Source organism: Schistocerca cancellata, chromosome 2 (assembly GCF_023864275.1).
Source record: "Schistocerca cancellata isolate TAMUIC-IGC-003103 chromosome 2, iqSchCanc2.1, whole genome shotgun sequence".
Classification (NCBI taxonomy): domain Eukaryota; kingdom Metazoa; phylum Arthropoda; class Insecta; order Orthoptera; family Acrididae; genus Schistocerca; species Schistocerca cancellata.
Window position 1 is genome coordinate 318,142,081 of NC_064627.1, and position 6,956 is coordinate 318,149,036.

At 39.3% G+C, this 6,956-nt stretch overlaps 1 pseudogene; it reads right to left on the reverse strand.

Annotated features, from left to right (window-relative positions):
- Positions 1-5,300: 5,300 nt before the first annotated feature.
- LOC126163603 (5S ribosomal RNA) lies at positions 5,301-5,418 on the reverse strand (annotated as a pseudogene).
- Between the last annotated feature and the right edge of the window lie 1,538 nt (positions 5,419-6,956).

Genomic DNA, 6,956 nt, shown 5'->3' on the forward strand with positions numbered 1-6,956 from the left:
ATGCCATGGACGTAAGTCGTGTCATGTGTGTTCCTTATATGCCTATGCTATTAGCGCCAGTTTTGTATAGTGCCACATTGTGTGATACCACATTCTGCAATCATCCTTAATTTATGAGCATGAGTGTAGTTTTAATATACAAGCATCATAAGGTTTATCTTACATAAATGTCTATCATTCTCTAAATCTTCAGGAATCATGATTGTCAATAAGTTATCAGTTATTGGATATCACTAAAAGAGGAAACAACAAGTTATCTGAATAAATTAACACAAGCGACAATTGGTAGTCGGTCTTCAGTCTGAAATTACAACATTTTAAAAGAAACCCAGTCTCGCATCTAGAATCCTCACAACAACATTTATAACATCATTTCTCCTAAAAGTTATCCTGTTCCTTTTATATAAATGTCTGATGTATATGACAGCTCTGAGATAGTCAAATAAGACAGGGTTTTGCCATAATTAGGGAAACATCATTAGCATCTATTGGGAGTCAACAGCTAATTTTAGGTTTAATTTAGTATTAAATATGTTGTCAGTTTTTTTCAGCATTTAGTTCAAGTCATCCAACATGAAGCACTGTGCTGTTTACTGATGATAATAGCAACCTTTCGCTTAAGCCAATAGTATTATAAGTAGGTTAATGTGGGCCGTAACGAGAATTCCTCACTTGTGCCCACCGCTTCATTTAGGAGTAGCACTTGCACCCTGCGTCGCTAATTATCTGTTGATCGTATCCGAGTCTATCCTTTCTCCTACTATTTTTACAACTCCCTCCAGTACCCTGGAAATTATTCCAAACATTTCCAATGTTATGACTGGTATCTGATCCATCGAATCATATTCACATCTGTTGAAACAAGAAAAATATCTAAGAAAAGTAACTAACCACCACATAAGTGAAGATATATAATTAACATAGGTATTAAACTGTATCTAAAACTAACAGTAGCAGAACGACCTCAATATGCGACTTACAAAATTAAACCGTTAGCTTCGACAAGCAATATTCATTCTACATTATGGAAGAACACAATATTTTGGTGAAATTCACACTGTTAGTAGAAACCCGCTAGGCATTTGCCCGTAAGTGGCGTGAAGGCCTCGAACTGAACTAGAATGTGTTAAATATTTAAACTTTTAAAATCTTATGTTGAGCGAATGTATTAATACGACGTATACATCACATTATATGCGTTTTAATTCATTAAAAGCTAGATGAATATTATCAAGTATGTCCACGATTAAAACATGTAGCTGAACTGTGGTTAAAGACGAAATAGGCAGTCCCAAGAACACACTTTTAATTGACACATGTTGCCTGCTGTTGTTAGTTTTTATTTAATTTTCTTACTATGGTACAATTACAGCCTTAATCCGTTGTCAAGTGTAAAATCTTTGGTAAACCAGTTACCAGTTAAAGTTAAAAGCAGTGACACAGAACATAAGTTAAGAAACATGTAAGAGCAAAAAATATACCTAATAAGTTGATACACTTTCTAGCTATTTGATTATAAAATTATTTTTGTTCATGTTCGGTATACTGGATTATAGATGTCAATGTCTTGATCACATATGAGTTTGTTAAAAGTGATATCGGGGCTCGGCTTTGCAGCCATCATCAGGAATAAAAACTACAGCAGTGACACGTAGGTGCGTAACCAGTACATACTATGAAAAGACTACGCACCTACTTGACACTTCTGTAATTATTTGCTCTACTGATAACTAAAAGGTTAAAATCGGGTATCGATTATAATAAAGTAGCAAATGAACAAACATTGACTTTTGTAATATAATGCTATACAAAGGTCACCGCTCTCCTCCACTGGTACAGGCAGCCTCATTTCGCGATGCAGTGTACTGTTGGCATAAGCTCTTTGTAAGAACACCACGTGGATATTTTATGATAAGACACTAACAAATATTTCTAGTAAATATTCACATCTAACGTACCTTCTGTATTCTTTTATCTTCAACTAAACATCGATGTACTGAAGACATAATATTGTTTGTTAAGAATCATTTTAACAGGGTACTTGGCAGTCAGCTGAGTAACTTGTGACGTGTCGGGAACAGAAATATTCCCTATCTACACTAAAATTATATTTATAGTGCTCTCCATTTCACTGTTCTATTCTTTTCAGACACTGTAGTTAAAGAAGCAATGGACTTATGACTGACAAACAAGCGATTCCCACTGAACTACAAATTTCATTTAAATATTTCGTTATAGTGACGTACGTCTTACCTCACCTCTTGGAAACTATTCTTTTATCAATTTAAACTCCTTGGCATCGCAAAAGCTATGATGGCTTTGGGTGACGAAGTACAAAATTTCTTATTTAATGTAGATTTGCAGCTTCTACCGGTATAATATGCCTGTTTATATTCAACGTTGGCAAAATATTGAATCTGTTACTGCAATTTCACAGCATGATCGATCCCCTGCTTTCGGATTCCCAAGGAATAAATAGACTCGCTGTTACACTCAATTGTCAATAACAGAGTCGTTGTGTCTATTGCTGGAAGATTCTTAGACGAAATATAGAGATGAAATGCATTCATTGTGGTAATATGACTGACAGGCGACATTTGCATCGTAAGGAACTCTTATACGAAGGTAAAGTAGTTAAAATGTTTAACAGCAAACTGTAAAAAAGACAGCGATTTGAATTCCACATAGATTGTACAAGAGTAAGATTCATCAGAAGAGACATAAGGAAGTGAAAATCATCTAGGAACCTTCCGATTTTTCTGTGTTGTTAGGCAGTCTGGGACTACTACCTAGGGGGATTAACGGAGGAGAAAGCAAGCATCAGACAAGAACATGTGCGTTTTTAGGAAGAGATAGAGTATGACAAAAATGTTAGAACATGCTTCACTGAGAGTCACTAATGGAAGACATTGTGTTTGACATAAAGATATCTCTTAAAATACCACGAGCAGAATTGGCACGATTTAAGAAATATTGTTGTTGTTGTTGTTGTGGTCTTCAGTCCAGAGACTGGTTTGATGCAGCTCTCCATGCTACTCCATCCTATGCAACCTTCTTCATCTCCCAGTACCTACTGCAACCTACATCCTTCTGAATCTGTTTAGTGTATTCATCTCTTGGTCTCCCTCTATGATTTGTACCCTCTACGCTGCCCTCCAATACTAAATTGCTGATCTCTTGATGCCTCAGAACATGTCCTACCAACCGATCCCTCCTTCTAGTCACGTTGTGCCACAGACTCCTCTTTTCCACAATTCTGTTCAATACCTCCTCATTAGTTATGTGATCTACCCATCTAATCTTCAGCATTCTTCTGTAGCTCCACATTTCGAAAGCTTCTATTCTCTTCTTGTCCAAACTACTTATCGTCCATGTTTCACTTCCATACATGGCTACACTCCATACAAATACTTTCGGAAACGACTTCCTGACATTTAAATCTATACTCGATGTTAACAAATTTCTCTTCTTCAGAAACGCTTTCCTTGCCATTGCCAGTCTACATTTTATATCCTCTCTACTTCGACCATCATCAGTTATTTTGCTCCCCAAATAGCAAAACTCCTTTACTACTTTAAGCGTCTCATTTACTCATCTCATTCCTGCAGCATCATCCAATTTAATTCGACTACATTCCATAATCCTCGTTTTGCTTTTGTTGATGTTCATCTTATATCCTCCTTTCAACACACTGTCCATTCCGTTCAGCTACTCTTCCAGGTCCTTCGCTGTCTCTGACAGAATTACAATGCCATCGGCGAACCTCAAAGTTTTTATTTCTTCTCCATGGATTTTAATTCCTACTCCGAATTTTTCTTTTGTTTCCTTCACTGCTTGCTCAATATACAGATTGAATAACATCGGGGAGAGACTACAATCCTGTCTCACTCCCTTCCCAACCACTGCTTCCCTTTCATATCCCTCGACTCCTATGACTGCCATCTGGTTTCTGCACAAATTGTAAATAGCCTTTCGCTCCCTGTATTTTACCCCTGCCACCTTCAGAATTTGAAAGAGCGTATTCCAGTCAACATCGTCAAAAGCTTTCTCTAAGTCTACAAATGCTAGGAACGTAGGTTTGCTTTTACTTAATCTTTTTCTAAGATAAGTCGTAGGGTCAGTATTGCCTCACGTGTTCCAACATTTCTACGGAATCCAAACTGATCTTCCCCGAGGTCGGCTTCTACCAGTTTTTTCATTCGTCTGTAAAGAATTCGTGTTAGTATTTTGGAGCCGTGGATTATTAAACTGATAGTTCGGTAATTTTCACATCTGTCAACCCCTGTTCTCTTTGGGATTGGAATTAAGAAATATTACATCATAATCACGTATTTCGTGTAATGGTTTTATTCAAAATTATAGATTTCACGTTGTACCAAACCGTTCTACATTATTCCTGTACACTATTCGCTCAGGGTGTAGATAGAGGTAAAAGTGTATTTGAGTGTTATGCTACGGCCGACATATATCTTGCGGTGTACAGATAAATGTTTACTTAAGAAGAGTGAAAATGTTTTTTTACACGAAAATTTGGGAAGACACTAATATAAGTGTGAATCACTTATTCTTTTTGGCAAACTAGGTTATATGACTTATTCAGACCAATGGAGGTACGTAAAACAGGTTAACGCAGAGGAAAAAAGCTTCAGCAAAGCAACTGTTGGTACTGTACGCCTAGAGGACAGAAGAGCATGAAATTTAGACCATTGCAAAACTGTAGCAGGGAAAATGGAAATCGTTTTAGGTGCTGCACAAGGGTAAAAATCATGCTGTCGTTCTAAGCACAAATTGATAAGATGCTAGAAGTAATTGGCTACAAAAGAAGACAGTTACCAGCGGAAGGGATGGGCTAGTAGAACATGACAAAATCACCCGCTAATGATCGACTTTGAAGTGGAAAGACCAAAAGAGCTGAAAATGATTGGAGCATACACTGTTAGGATATGCGCTACAGATTATCGAGAACACTGGTTGTAGGTTGCATACTGAGTGGAAAATATTCGAATAAAATCGGAAGACATGGTGGACCTACAAACGACGGGCGATTAAGCATTTCAGCCCTAATAACAGACTGACGCACGAAACAACATCTCACTTAAGCACTTCGTCTTCAGGCCACGAGTGACCTACCGGGCCCATCCGACCGCCGTGTCATCCTCAGTGGAGGATGCGGATAGGAGGGGCGTGGGGTCAGCACACCGCTCTCCCGGTCGTTATGATGGTATCCTTGATCGCAGCCGCTACTATTCACTCGAGTAGCTCCTCAGTTAGCATCACGAGGCTGAGTGCACCCCGAAAAATGGCAACACCGTATGGTGGCCTGGATGGTCACCCATCCAAGTGCTGACCACGCCCGACAGCGCTTAACTTCGGTGATCTCACGGGAACCGGTGTATCCACTGCGGCAAGGCCGTTGCCCAAACAACATTTCAGTAATTCTTAAAACATTCTTACTCGAATAGGAAAAGAATGTTTCTTTTTTTCGTACACGTATCAAACATTATGCTATAATTAAACGAAGTGAAAACAGCAATCTTTTAAAAAGGAGTAACATACACCGTAATTTTTATGTGTGTGCACAAGACCCATCGACTATTATGATGGAATTATAATCAATTTCTCTAGAGAAAAAAAACATCATGTACAGTAATACGAAAAGGTATGGGGGCAGGTAACTCACAGAGTAAGAGAAAACAAGGTTCAGGGTTCGAGCACCAGTTTTGCACGTAGTTTAAATCTACCAGGAAGTTTCAAAAGAGTGCACCTTCTCTGCAACGCAGTGTACAATGAAAGAAAGCATTTTAAATAAAACCAACTTTATTATCATTCTACATATTTATTTTCTAGTCTATATATTTATTTCTGGACATAGCACCCTAGCGATGAACAAACTTCTCCCAGCGAGAGACCAGTTTCTTGAAACAGTTGCTGTACAATATTTGGCTTTGTTGACGGAGCCTCAGCCTCACCCCTGCTTGCACCACTTCATCACTATCACAGTAATGTCGAAGGTGTTCTTTAAGTTTAGGAAACAGATGATAATCTGATGGGACCAAGTTGGGACTGCATGCAGGATTATCGATGAGAGAGAACCAGAGTCGTCGGATTGTTGCACATGTAGCTGCACACGAGTGTGGTCTGGCAATGGCATGCTGAGGGACGGGTGCTCCATGTGTGGATGAACTCTTGGAATCCGTGATTTCAGTTTTCTGAGGGTCTCGCAGTACCTTGCAGGATTTATGGTGACATCTTTAGGCACGAATACCTACTGCGTCACACTCTGAATTTCCCAGAACACTTTCTGCATGACTTTTCCTGCTGATGGAATGATCTTGAACTTTTTTGGTGTCGGTGACCCTTTATGACGGAACAACATCGATGCGCTCTTGTTTTCGGAGTCAAAATGGTAAACCTAGCTTTCATCACCTGTCACAATGTTGTTAAGGAATCCATCACCCCCATGCCCAGAACGAAAACTAAATTATTGACAGACGTCCAGTCTCATCTGTTTCATGCGAGAAGTGAACATTCGAGGCGCCCGCCTGTACCGCAGTCGTGCAATGATGGCTTGTCCACACTCTCGTGATATTCCACGCTTACCGGGGAGCTGGGTCTGAGTTATCAGATGATTTTGTCTGATGAGCTCACCAGCCTCATTCCAATGAGTTTCGTCAGTTCGTCAGCTGCCGCACGCGGTCTTTCTGTCACAGTTCTGCCACACACGTTGAGGTGAACAGCACCTTTTCCTTCAACCCATCGTCGTACATTACTAATGACGATACAGTAATCACCGTTACAGCTTTCATTCTGTTATGGATTGCAATTGGAAGCACGTTTTCTGCAGTTATAAAATCGATTAAAACACGCTGGTTCTCAAACACCGACGTAGTTACGTCACACAGACTGAAACGGAAGGTATTTGCTCGCACTTTTTGTAATGACTGAGGTGCAGTTCT